The sequence below is a fragment of the Microtus pennsylvanicus genome, chromosome 12 (genome assembly GCF_037038515.1).
Source record: "Microtus pennsylvanicus isolate mMicPen1 chromosome 12, mMicPen1.hap1, whole genome shotgun sequence".
NCBI lineage: Eukaryota > Metazoa > Chordata > Mammalia > Rodentia > Cricetidae > Microtus > Microtus pennsylvanicus.
The window spans coordinates 1,893,025-1,907,794 of NC_134590.1; positions in this window are offsets into that span (position 1 = coordinate 1,893,025).

Here is a 14,770-nt window from a genome sequence, read left to right on the forward strand (position 1 = left end):
TCACAATTGCTGACATAAACAAATTTTATAAAAACTCAAATTTATTTTGTCTTCACTTGCTAGCTAAATTATTAACCATCCTAGTAAAAAAAATATTAAGTGAAAATAAGAGTGTAAAGGAAGAGAACGTTCTCGCCTCACCACCTTCCACAAACCATCTTGTAACCCCTGGTCTTGATCTCACCATGTCCCCAAACTCATTCCTTATCCCTCACCTGCCTCCTCAGGCATCACCAGATGACTGGCAAGCCAGGCCTGCTTGAAGGAGTGACCACCCGCGGAGGCGCGGAGGGTGGACAACTCCCTGTCAACTTGACCTCTCTGACTTTGCAGTCCTGGGAAAAGGAGCCTGAGCCCACCCTCCCCTCGGACTGGGAAGCAATGGTGGGACATCCCCACAGCTCCGACTCCCAGGCCAGCCTTATCCATGCTGTGGGGCCAAGGCTTCCTGGCAGGAAGCCCTGGGCCTGCACACAAAAGGGGTTATCAGTTGCCATCAGGGGATTAGGACCACGGGTGCCACACTCTCAGTGGCCAGGCCTTTCCTGTGTGAATCCTTACTTCCGGAAAAGCTCCTACATCAGTCTTTTCTGAAATGGAAGCCCTTCCACCTCCTACCTCTTTGACTCTGAGCCACCAGCCCTTCACTCTGACACTTCCTCTTTTGGGTTCAAATCATCCAAACTGAGGAAGAGCAGAGCCTAGGTGAGATGTTTTCATTTTTCCTAGAGCTTTTTCTCTTTATATCGTGCACAGATTTGACGTACTGACTGACTTGTGTTCCTCATGAGAACCCTTTTATTGGCTGAGAAAATTAAGAATGCATACCTGTGATGAGATTTGCATAATTAACCTAATGGTTGATTTATTTACCAGCCCTTAACAGAGGGTGATCCATATTTTTTAAAGCAGAGATTTTTATAAACAAAAGAAACAAAAACAACCCTAGTAGATTGCTTTAAAAAGAACTTGCAAAGGAGCACAATGTCTGCGTGTGGTGATACAATGTATCCACAGGGCTTGGGATGCGGTGATACAATGTAGCTGCGGGGCTTGGGGTGTAGTGATACAATGTATCCACAGGGCTTGGGGTATGGTGATACAATGTAGCCACAGGGCTTGGAAGGGTGAGGCAGGGACCTCTTGGATCTTAAGGCCAATATAGGATCCTGCAACATCTTGTCTCAAGAATAAAGTTGGAACTGGGTGGTGGTGGTACATGCCTGTAATCCCAGTCCTTGGGAGGCAGAGGCAGGCGGATCTCAGTGAGTTCGAGGCCAGCCTGGTCTACAAAGTGGTTCCAGGATAGCTAGGGATGTTACATAGAGAGACCCTGTCTTGAAAAACCAAAAAACAACAAAGCTGGCTGTTCTTCCAGAGGACCTGAGTTCAATTCTCAGCATCCACATGGTGGCTCACAACCATCTATAACTGGCGTCCCAGGATACACAACCCCCTTTTCTGGCCTTCTTGGGCACCAAGCACATAAGTGCTGCACAAACATATATGGAAGTGGAACACCCATACACACAAAATAAACATTTTTTAAAGCTGAAGGTGTGTGTGTGGGGAGGAGTGATAGAGCATAACTTATCACATTGAGATTCTAAGTCTTCATAATAAAAATAAAATTTATTAAAAAAATCTGTTTTTGGTAGGCAAAGATATACACACAAATAATCCTGTACCTCGGAGGCTGAAACAAGAGCCAGGCAAGTCAGAAGCCAGGATATGTTTTGTAGAAAGACCCTGTCTTCAAAACAAGCTGTAAAGAGGTATTCTTCTTAAAGTCACTGTCAAGGGGCTGCGTGAACTAAAGATCCCTGGCTTTATGAATGACGAAAGGGACCTGTTGCCTGAGGTTTATATCCTGCCCGATTCCTGCAGTCATTAAGTCCCAAAGAAATCACACAGAGGTCTACATTAATTATAAACTGATTGGCCTATTAGCTCTGGCTTCTTATTAACTCTTATAACTGTCTGTGTTAGCCACATGGCTTGGTACCTTTTTCAGTGAGGCAGTCACATCTTGCTTCCTCTGTGGCTGGGTCATGACTGCAAACTGAAACTTCCCTCTTCCCAGAATTCTCGTTGCCCTGTCTCTACTTCCTGCCTGGTTACTGGCCAATCGGCATTTATTTAAAATACGAGTGACAGGGTAGAGTCCATTGTCCCACAGCAGTGATACTCTGACTAGTTTACAGAGATCACTCAGAGTGGAAATGCTAGGCTTGAACCCAGCCTTTGTGGCTGCAATCTGCTGCCTCCCAAAGCTGCTGACAGGTCCACACTGGCCAATAACACTGGTGTTACTAGGTAACCACACTAACCTCAAACATCTTCCCAAACCCCAGCACCTTGCCCAGGACCCTGCATGCTCAAGGAGATGAAACTGCACTGGTGTTTGTTCTTATAGCACCTCACGTAACCCAAAGAATAAGGTAAGCCACAAGAAATGTGACGTTGAGGTTAACAAAGGTGTGGCTTTTCCCCCCTGAAGCTTGTATCTCTGGGTATGATTTTATATCTATATAGATATGATACTTTTCTGAACAATTATGGGGGTTCTGCCCCATGGACCATTGGTCCAAGCTTATCTATTTATTGGTTAGTGAGATATTCCTAACTTTACTTCTCAATGGGGGAAAACAGAAAGAAGGATTGGCGGGGGCAAGGGGAGGAAGGAAGTGGGGAGGGAAGGAAGGAATAAAGGGAGGGAGGGAGAGGAGGAATGGAGGGAGGGAGGGAGAGGAGGAATGGAGGGAGGGAGGACTAATCAGAACCTGCTGACCCCTTCTAGCCTGTGATTTGTGATTTCTGTTCTTTCTTCAGGAGTCCAGGGGCAGCTGTGGCCCAGGGTGCAGCCTGACTCAGCGGGCCCCCAGCCATATCTGTACCTCCCATCCTCACTCAGACCCACAGGGACCCATCCAAATCTGATGAGCTCTTGCTGCCCTGCAGAGCCTGGTGGGGATGTCCGTGTTGCTCGGCGCAAACACCCTAACAGCCAATTTAAAGCACTGAATTAATTTTTATGGCATCCAGTCAGCCGCCTGAGAGACTGATCTCTGAGCTCATGATGACACATGGTTGGGGCTCCTCAGATGTCTGCAGTTGCCATGACTTCCTTGGGATCGTGGTCTGATGAGCATCTGGAAAGTAGCTCATGAGAGAACACATGTAAGGGGACAAAGGACCCTTCTGGGAAGGGTGGTGACTGCTCACTCTGGGGAGTCGCATACTGTATGCCTCGGGCATGAGACCTCATACAAGCCTGCGACTCCATGGCCTCTGCTGGAAACCCCAGTGTCTCTGTGTGCTCTGGGAGCTATGAACCTTCGAGCAGCCTCGAGACTTTCAGAGGAATTCAAATTATCTTCCCAAGGGTACCGAGGTTGCCTTAGTTAGGTGTGCCTTGGATAAGCGCAGGGCTTCGGCATATTTTATTTTATTTATTTTTTGAGGCAAGCTTTCTCTGTGTAGCCCTGGCTGTCCTGGAATTCTCTCTGTAGACCAGGCTGGCCTGGAACTCAGGTCTGACTGCATCTGCCTCCTGCAGCACCACAGTCTGGCTGGCTTGGTGATCTTTAAAGATTTTAGTTTTAATTATGTGTCTGTGTGTGGGTGTGTACTCATGAGGACAGTTCCAGCAGAGGTCAGGAGAGGGGGTTGGGTCTTCCACAACTGGAATGACAGTTGTGAGTCTCCTAATGTCAGAGCCAGGAACTGAACTTGTGTCTTCTTTAAGAGCTAAATGTGTCTTAACTGAGCTACAACACACACACATAACCTTTTTAGAAAAGATTTATTTTATGCTCAGAATATTATGACTATCATGGCCTGGGAGCCTTGGTGTGATCCTCAGAACATTGGGGAGGAGCACTCTTACGCAGCAAGTTCTCAAAGGTCTTCGGACCCAGCCAAAGAAAGAGTCCAGTCCTGCTTCATCCAAGTTAACAGTCCCTGTCAACCTGGGCAGAGGAAATTCGCCTTCCTCAGCGGGGATTGCCAGAAGTAAAAAGCTGGCTGCATGACGGTTTTGACTAATTCTGGTCTCAGGCCCCAGGGAGGCTGGGGTGTGAGGTCTGTGGAAGGGGCACACCCGAAGTCCCTGAGAACATCCTTGTGCATACTGTCTCTCTGACTCCTAGCATCCTCCTGGAGATGTCCCAACACAAGCCTCTCCTGCTGGGGGTGAGAATGTAAGTCCTGTCCCGGAGGCTCAGACTCAGGGTGGGGGTTATGTCCCACGTATAATCGGGGCTCCAGGAGACATCGGCTGGTAGTGAAGTCTATAGCAGCGAGGTACAATTTACATGTAGGCATTTGATTCCCGTTTCACCAATGCTTTATGGTTTCCATGTATATTTTATCTAGTTTGCTGTTATTACAAATACAGTTTTTCTTTATTCCTTTTCTTGGATTGGATATTGCTAATGAACAGAAATAAAACTGATATTTGAATATTGATCTACTATCCTTCAGCCTTGGTAAACTCATTTAATGGGTTCTGTGCAGTTTTCTAAGGTCATTTTATCTACAAATTCTGAGTTATATTCTCTTCTGATGGGAATGCCTTTTATCTCTTTCTTTTGTCAAGTTGCACTTGGAGAACAATATTGACTAGAAGTGGCAGGAGCAGACGGCCTTGGGTTTCCCCTGATATCAAAAGAAAGCAATTGTCTGTCTGCTCAGAGTGTGAGTTAGCTCTTCATCAGGTTAAGGAAGTGCCCTTCTTGGGCTGTTGCAGCCAGCTTGAGGCAGAAGCACCATGGCTGTCCCTGGCTAGCCGTGGACTGTGTCCTGAATGGTTTCTCAACCAGGCACAAGAAGGCAGAATGAAGTCATTTTTCCAAATCTGCAAATGTGCTCCTTACTCTGAATAAAAGAAGGCAGGGGAGTCACGGGTCTGAAGGAGGAGCTGAGCTGCTCTCCAGTCAAGACAGACGCCGTTTTGATCTGATGTTTTAATGAATCAAAGCTGCTTCCAGAAGGCGCACAGTGAGCCAACTGTCAGTTGTTAGGTAAGGACAGAAAAAAGCCAGTAGAGAATGTCGCTGCGCCCACCACGGTCACGCATCCCGGGTCTTCACCTTTGCTCTGCATTGAGCCCACTGGGGACAGTGACCGATGGTCTATTAGAGTGCTGGACACAGGAGGCAGCAGCTCAGCGCCAGAGCAGTCCAAACTGTGGGTTTGATCTAAAGCGCCAAAAAGAAAAAAAAAACCCTGAAATCTGTTTCTGAATGAAAAACAGCATCTGCTGGTAAAATTATATATAAGACATCAGAAGCTCAGTGGAGACACATACAAAAGAGTAACCATAGTCTCTGTTTTTAACATGTCTTCTATAATTTTTTTCTTTTCCTGGTATTACCAGTTCAATGACCTAACTTGCTTAGAAAAACAAGCCTTCTCCAAGAGAAACAGCACTTAAATCAGAGAAAATTCTTACCCCAACAGATTTAAAAAAACAAAGAACTGTGACTGTTTCAAGCCCTCCAATGCTTCTGACAGACAGGGCTTGGGAGCTGGAAGCCGGGGCCATCGTCCCTCAAGGAGCCAACCCTTCAGGAGACTTTGAACTGTGTTTTGGAAAGTTATTAAAAGCGGGTGTTTTATCTTTGTGCTTCGGTACAGAAAGGAGGTTTCCATTGTTATTATTTATACTGGAACCCAGTGACAGATAGCTAGTATTAGCCACTCATTCACAGGTCCCCACATAGTTAAAACACTCTGCTGGGCTTGGTGGGAGTCTAGCCCTGTGGTGGAGCGTGGAGCATTGCCCTGCCGTGCACACGGCCTAGGGTTTCATCAACAGCATCACAGGTCCATAATGTGTGTGTAGGGGGGGTGTACAGGGGAGGGGGCAGAAGGGAGTCGGGGAGGGAACCACGCAAAGACGTTAACTAAGAATTACAGACCAATCTCCCTCATGGACACTGATGCAAAAGTGCTCACTGAAATACTGGCAAACTGAATCCAAGAACAGATCAGGAAAATCATCTGCAGATCCCAGAGATGCAGGGATGATCCAACACACAAAAATCTGTCAATGTAATCCACCACAAACTGAAAGAAAAAGACATGTGATCATCTCATTAGATGCTAAAAAATTAGACAAGGCTGTATGCATCTACACCCAACCCCAGTGCTGGGGAGAGAAAAGTCAGGAGGAGCCTGGGTCTTGCTGACTGTCAGCTTCTCCTCGGGTCCAGTGAAGAGGGCACCATGTGTCCTGCATGTGCACGTGGGTGTGCCCATTGGAGATGCACCACACACACACACACACACCACTCGGGAATAATTTATGTGATTAATACGTTATATTGATGAAATATATAAAGAGATTAGTTGTCAAAATGGAATTATTTAGATTTAAGGCTTGATAGTAACTTGATAAGTATTGGGGAGTCTGGCATTTAATAATTACATAAATGTGTACTTTTTTAAAAAAAATCTGATTTTACCCTTTATGCGAGAAAATGCTAGTAACTAGTTTTTAATCTCTTCTTCTCCTTCTCCTTCTTCTTCTCCTCCTCCTCCTCTTATTATTATTATTATTATTACTATTATTATTATTCTTTCTTCTTTGGTTTTTCAAGACAGGGTTTCTCTGTAACTTTGGAGCCTGTCCTGGAACTAGCTCTTGTAGACTAGGCTGGCCTCAAACTCAGAGATCCGTCTCCCTCTGCCTCCCGAGTGCCGCCTGACTCTTTAAAAAAAAAAAATTCTTAAAAAGAAAAAAAAATTGTTTGCACTTCTGGGTTTGTATTGATAGAGAAGTTTTCTGATCCCTCCCTTTTCACCCATCTTTCTGAGATTAAGTAAGCAACAATGAATTTGTGAATTCGGCCCTTTTTATTTTTATTTTATCATGAAAATGATTATGGGAGGTTAATTTCATGACAATTCAAATTTCTGCTTGTAAAGTGGTTCCATTTGCTTTCGACTGGCTATGAACCTCTCTGCTCTGGGACACACCTCTCCTGGTGATGTCACAGACCTGCTCTGGGACACGCCTCTCCTGGTGATGTCACATACCTGCTCTGGGATACGCCTCTCCTGGTGATGTTACAGACCTGCTCTGGGACACACCTCTCCTGGTGACATCACAGACCCGCTCTGGGACACACCTCTCCTGGTGACATCTCAGACCTGCTCTGGGACACACCTCTCCTGGTGATGTCACAGACCTGCTCTGGGACACGCCTCTCCTGGTGATGTCACAGACCTGCTCTGGGACACACCTCTCCTGGTGACATCACAAACCTGCTCTGGGACACAACTCTCCTGGTGACGTCACAGACCCGCTCTGGGACACGCCTCTCCTGGTGACGTCACAGACTGACTACATGGTCACGGTGCTCTCCCTGTCCCGCTATTTCAGTTCCCTGATCTGCGAGGCAGGTCTTCGGCTCTGGTGCTGGCTCCGCCAGAAGACACCTGCAGGAGAACCTCCTGGTGCCATAGTTTACATCATTCCCTTTGAAATCTGTTCTGGAATAATCCGTCCCTCCTCATGGAGTACCCCGAAACCAAAGAGGCACATGGATCTGGAACTCTGTGGGTGCAATTTGTTGGGGGATTTGTTGACAGAGTGTAGTCCTGGGTGGCTGCAACAATAGTTTGACTCCAACAGGCAGTTTGCTGCGGTAATTCCCTGGGGATGGTGGTGTTCTAGGAAGCAAGAAGACTGTTTGACTATGAAGTTGACCTCAAAAGTCTTTCTTGCTTGAGGGGCCTTACACTTTGAGTGCAGCAAACGGAAGTTAATCTCTGCTCTGGATAAGGATGAAAGGTTTGGAGAAAAACTACCCCTTCTCGCTTTGTTTACTGCAAAGAACAAGAGCTTCCTAGGTAGGTACAAGAAGAAATCTAAGAGAAACACTAGTTAATGGATTCAAAGGGCCATGTCAAGGGTAGCTCTCGGTGTGACTGTTCCGGCAGGAGCCATCTTTTTCATTACCAGGCTATTGAAACCATGGTCCCCAAGGGAATGGAATTCCCCCTGGAATTCCAAACTGAGAGACGGAAGAGTCTGGGGCCCTGAACCAAGCCAGAAGAGGGATTTGTCTCCCAGAAAGGGCTTCATGCTGCTCTGGACAGCTTGGGATGCAACCTGCAGAAGGGGAACACGGTGGGCGAGCGAGGGGCAAGCCCACACCTTGGCCAGGACCGCCTAGTCGTGTTCGCTCTTGTTCTCTACCAGGACTAGACAAGACTGCACCTCTTCATTTGTCTGTTTTCTCAATGTTGAAAAAGATCTTTCTCTGCTTGTCACCATTGTTTGTCTCTTTAGCTGACCTGAGGGGACAGGTAACAGGGCTGTTTGAGCCCAGGCTCCGACTCTCACAGCTCCAGGAACACGAGTGCCTTGGCAGAAGAGTCTTCCATGGAGCACGTATGGGTGCTCCTAAAGCGGCCATTGTGCTGAGGGGGGAGCACCGTTCTGTAGCTGGGCGTGGGGAGCCCATTGGAAGCTGGAGTTGGACCTATGACTGGCTTATTTGTTCACTTTGTTTTGTCTTTTGAGACAGGGTATCTATCTATCTATCTATCATCTATCTATCTATCTATCTATCTATCTATCTATCTATCTATCTATCTATCTATCTCTTTCTCTCTCTCTCTCCCTGGCTGTCCTGGAACTTGCTCTATAGACCAGGCTGTCCTGGAACTCCTGTGTACATCTGATCTAAAGAAACCGAATGTGGGTTCAGAGAGATGGTTCATTCCTTAAGATCAGTTGTTCTTTCAGAAGACCCGAGGCTAGTTCTCGGCACCCACATCAGATGGCTCACAACCATCTGTAATTTCAGATCTCTGGCTTCCATGGGCACCCTCGAGCATGTGGCATCCATGCACAAAGACACAGACCATGAATTAAAAAAGAAGAAATCTGAATTTGGAAAGGAAATGAGCTTTCACTTCCAAGCTAAGAGGAAGAATGGTAACTCTTATTCTTATTGGGAAAGTGAGGTGGTGACATGTACTTCCTGGGTCAAGGAAGATCCTGTACTTTTTTTTTTTCTTAAAAAAAAAAGTAAAAGCAATTGTCTGTAAACTGAAAGAAAATAACCACACACCACCATAAAAAAAAATAGCCCAAACAACTTCATTTATTTCCTTAGTTTCTCCCATGCATTTACGTAATGGGGTAACACTCTACACTGATCTAAGAGTCATTGAATTCAGAACCACTCAGAGGTAGTAAACTTAGAAAGAAGATTCATGATATATAATGTCTGTCCTAGGGTGATTTATTGTTTTCACCATTAAAAAAAACAAAACTCAATGAGTTAGATCATTTAACATGAAGCTTAAAGATTCATAAAACCATTTCTCACGTTCCTCAGCAATGAGAAAGTTCATTATACGATCCGATGCAATACAGCTTTTGTGTAGAGAGAGAGAGAAAGAAGAGACCCTTTGTTTAGTGATTTTTCTTGGCATAAGGTCTTTGCTATGCAATAAGCTTAGCTATTGTTCAAAATTCTGGACGAGAACAGCACCCACTACTGTTACCAGTGACCGTCAAATAAGGCAAGAGATTCCATACGAACTCGGGGTTAAAGGATGCGGCTCCAGAGATGTTTCTGGGCACCAAGAAAGGCGTAGGAGAAACAGCCAACACTGCAGGGCTTGTTCCTTAAAACGACTTGGGCTGTGTGTGAGCACAGATTGGGCTCATTTGTGTTTAATAATAAGAACGGACAGTATTGCACTGTAGTCCAAGCTTGGTTAACTTAGCTAGTTAGCAATATCAAGCAAGACCCAAGTTCCTTTGTATCCATTGACTCTGTCACCTTAACATGGTCAGATGGTAAATCCGCATTCACGATCCTTCTCTGTGGTCTGTAGACATAACTACACTGCTTTCTGGGGAAAGTGTGCAGGGCTTGCTATTTCTTTGTTATGCTGTAAATAAGCCATTATTCCTTTTTTTATCCTTTTAAAAAGCATGTTCTGGGCTGTATCATGTCTTTAGTTTTACCTTGAGTGAAGTGACCCAGCCCGCACGCTCCACTGTTCTTTGGGGATGTCTTCTTTTGCCTGTTTGTTCCATCCCTTCCAGACACACTCATTTGAATCACGCTCACTCTCTCTCTCTCCTCCTACTGTCTCCTTTCCCAACATGAAACCTTTTCTGTGTGTTATTAAGAATATCTTCACCATGGTCCCAGAACACAGTGTCTCCACCATTGCCTCCAGAACGCTAACCTCCTGTCTGGGGGCTTAGTGCTTCTCCTCACTCACTCCAGCTGAAGCTAATTTGCTCACTGAGAATCATACTGGACTCTCCGGCTACCATTTTGTTAATTTAATTTGCCTGGCCCGTGTCACATTGATGCTTAATGTCACTCTGTTATCCTTGCGCCTACCCTCCTCTCTCTGATTATTTGTATTTCTCTCACAGAAGCCATGTCTTCTTACATCCTTCCAAGACCATTACACTTTACTAAAATGTTTTCTTCCCTGCTACGGAAGTTGCTGTCAGAGGAATGCCTTGTCTTCTAGTTGTTTCAGTGTTCCCAATGTTGGCTGGTTTTCCTTTGAAGGGGTGAGAAAAGTCAATGTCAGCATCACCCACAGACAGAGTGGAGGTTTTATTGGATTCTAGTGAGGCACTTGGGTAATGATTGGATCATCACGATGCTGCAGCTGGACAACAGATTGATGTGGATGCGTTCCGGCCCCTTCCTGAGAGCTCGGCTTTCATGCTACCACAGCCCTGATACACCTAATTGCTGTCCTAACCCCCAGTTCCAGGCTACTTTTCTGACTGTGCATTGCTACCGGGGTTCCTCCTCCTTCTATTTCTGAGTATAGCTTTTTACTTCTGGTGAGAAGGAGCACACTCAGTATCCAAGAACACGTCTCTGAAGGGAGCTTGAAAGACAGACAAGAGAAGAGAACCAGAGAATCAGTCCTTTAGCAAAAGAATACAGAGAGATGCTGGAGGACCAAGGAAGGCAGATGGGGTAAGGAAGGATAGAGGACCAGCCACCCCTAGTCTCGATGAATCTGTCTATGGAGGCCGTTGTTAAGGGTTGGACAGTGTTCAGGATAAAATTTTGGTGGGAAAACTGAGTTTCACATTCTTGGGCCAACTGAGGAAGAAATAATGTTAATTATTTTAGTGCTGTGGTGGTTTTAGCTTTGGGTAAAGGATATTTTGTGTGGCCTAAAACCCAGGATGGATGTTTGAGATAATATATTATCTAGCTGCTCTTGGAGATTATTTTAACTCCAGGTGTTGGGTGTCTGATGAAATGCTGGCCTAGCAGTTTCAAGTTGCCCTTCTCAATGTTCTAGCCTCTTGCCTATACTCACAGAACCGGCAAGAAGCCTTTAACCTCAGCTCATGGTGTAACCCCAGCATGGCAAAGTGACAGCGCCAGGTTTCTCACGGTGTCCACCGAGGTCTTCAAACAGCTTATGATTTAACACCAGTGTGGCCAAGTGACATCTCCAGGCTTCTCATGTGTCCTCCCAAGTTTCCAAACATAGGAACATTTTGTTGGTGGTCCTCTTAGCTTTGAGTGATACACAGGGCTTTGAATCATCTGTGACTCCATGCAGGACTTTAGAGGATACTAAGGCAAATTTCCACTCCTGAACATTTACCCTGATTCATTTAAAATCAGAAATGAAGGTGAGTGTTTGCCCTGAGTGTACCAGGCCCTAGGCTCTGTTCCTAGTGCTTGAACAACACAGCTCCCTTCTGTACAACCTCAGCACTCAGGAAGTTGAGGTCAAAGACCTTGAGCTCATGGCATGGCTGTGCTCTAAAGTGAGACTCATCTCCCAAACAAAACCGTGGGCTGGGAAGGCAGCACAGTTGGTACAGGGCACAGAGCCTGGGATTGTACCCCCACCACCACATAAAACTGGTACAAACATGCAGCCAGCCCTAGGGAGGAAGAGGCAGAAGATCAGACGCTCATGGTCATCCTCGACTGTGTAGTGGGTTTGAGGACAGTGTTGGCCTCTAGAGTCAAACAGCAAACAAAACAACAATAAAAAGAACTTCATAAATAAAAATAATTTTAGTTGACCAAACTAGATATGAGCTAATAACACACCTGGCTGTTTTAAAGAAAGGCTTTCTTAGCATATGGATTAGTGTGGAGGTTATTTTTATTTTTTAAACTATGTGTAGGGTGTACCTATGTGCATGTGAGCAGGTGTAGAGACCAGCAGTAGTTGGGTCCCTTGAGCTGGAGTTCCAGGCAGGAGTGAGCCCTTCAGAAGATGAGTACACTCTTCACCTCTGAGCCTCCCTCCTGCCACAGGCAGAGGTATTATCATCCACAGGTTTAACCTATAAGGCTATTTGAGCTAATTTATGTCCCCTATTGCTAGTGCAAATTAGGACGGTTTTTGTGATGAACAAGAGCAAATTCAAACATGGAAAACAGGATGCTAAGATCCTGTGAATCATTCTGAGGTGGTGGAGAGAATGGGGTGAAAAGCACAGAGAGGGTAGAACGGGGCTGGGTCTCTTCTGGTTTGCTCCAGGGACAGAGCCAGGTTCACGTGATAGGACCAAGAGGGAAGTGGGTTTAGCTTAACTCAGGCTTGTTTGGCAAAGGAATGGATGCTTCACCCCAGAAGGCAGCTGTCTGGTTCTAGGAGCTGAGATAGCCCTAATCACCTGGAAACCCCCTTCCACTCTTTTCCTTTCCCTCAGAAACTGAGGGAGCACTTCTCGTCCAGGATGACCTGTATTTTAATCTTGATTTGGGGGTTTTACTTTTCTTTCTTTCTTTCTTTCTTTCTTTCTTTCTTTCTTCTTTCTTTCTTTCTTTCTTTCTTTCTTTCTTTCTTTCTTTCTCCTTCCTTCCTTCCTTTCTTTCTTTTTTGTCAAAAGAGGGACTTGGTTCTCCCCCCTCCAAAAAAAAAAAAAACCACTTTGCTGGAGAACTCAGCTGCTCTGTATATTGGGTTCCTGATGACCAGTGAAGACACAGACAAAGCACGGTCCATCTGCTCTGGAGTCCCATGCTCAGCTCCCCCAGAGCAGAGGCTACCTTAGGAGACAGGTACTGAGCTGAGCAAGCATTTGGGTAGCACACCATCTCACCCCAGCCCTTACTACAGCCTAGGGAGATCTTTCTTTTTTAAAACATGTTTGTTTATTTATGCATGTGTGTTATGTTGCGTGCGTGGTATGTGTACTTGTTAGTGTGTGTGTTCATACATGTGTTGGCGTGTGCACATGCATGTCGATGTGTGGAAGACAGACCTTGACTTGGGTGTCTTCCCTCAATTACTCTCCAATTTTATTTTTTGAGACAGGGCCTGACAGTGAATCTGTAGCTAGATTTGGCTGGCCTGACTGGCCAATGAGTTTCAAGGATCTACGCATTTCTGCCTTCTGCCACCCTTAATGCTGGGGTTACATGTCACCAGGCCCAGCTTTTTACATGGGTTTCTAAGGTTCCGGAGTGGGGTCCTGATGCCTGTGCTGTAGGCACTTCACGGACTGAACCCTCTGCAGTCATGGATGGCATTTTCTAGGTGAAGGGGCTCCAGAATTGGGTTTGTTTGTTTGTTTACTAGGACAGGGTCTCTCTTTGTACCTCTGACTGTCCTAGAACTCACTGTGTAGATCAAGCTGACCTCCAACTCAGAGATCCTCCTGCCTCTGCCTCCTGGGGCTGGGATTAAAGGTGTACACCACCTCACCCAGCAGAGGCTCCAAAATTTTAAGCCTCAGGGCAGCAACTGGTTTAAAGTGAGCCTGTTGTAAAGCCGTACTTGAAGAATGTTTTTCTGGCGATACATTGGTTTGCCTTTTAGCTTCAGCCTTGTCATCTGTACTGAAATGTTCATCTGATGTTTGGGATAGCTACGGGGAGTCGATAGAAACAGGGACAAAGACTGTGCCTCTCTACACCTTGTCCAGTCGCTCTCTGGTATCTAATGGGTGAGTGAAAATTAAGACCCTGGTCTGATCCAAAACATAGTTTGACCTACGAGCGGAGCAAAGGCCTCTTTGGAGGCCAGGGATGGTTTGTTCTGCTTTCTTTGGCTTCATTTAGACTAATCTAACTAAACGAGGCAGGAGAAAGCGGGCCGCGTGACTTAGCCTTTTTCCAAAACCTTTCCCAAACACCCGAAGCCTATTCAGAGCCTGGCCTCTGGCCTCTGAGCTGGCTCCCCCCTTGGTGGTCTAGGCCCCTGACTGCGCTGCTTGGGTCCACACACCCGCAGGAGAGCGCTTGCTGTCCCCGGTGGGGCCCTGTAGTCAGTTTGCTTCCAGGCTAGAACTCATTCTTCCTCCAGTTCACCCTGCTGGACTCCGCTGTCCCGGATGTGTGAGGTGCGGACTCCGGCTAAGCAGTCTAAGCTCCGGGCTTTTCTGCTGCATTGTGTAAGCGGCAGCGCCCACGTCATGTTTCCATGGGTTTTGGACTGGGCTGCGGAGTCCCTTTGGGATGTTCTAAAGTTCATGGCCCCTCGGAGTCAGCAGAGGAAAGCCCAACAGCAAAACAAGTGGAAAGAAAGACAGGGTGTTCTGGTCACATGGTCTCAGGCCTTTGAAAGGCCTGCCCATATCTATTTTGTTGCTGGGAGGTATTTGTTATAAAATCTTGTTAAATGCTGGGTCTACTATTGTCTTTCCCGCTCATCTAAATCTTCTTTTCCCTTTTAAACATTCAGCATCCTTGATCCCAATCACACTGAATCTAGGGAGTTTGTCTAGCTTCTCTAATCTGTAATCACCCCAATTTTCCCCTTAGCTCCATTGCCTGGACAT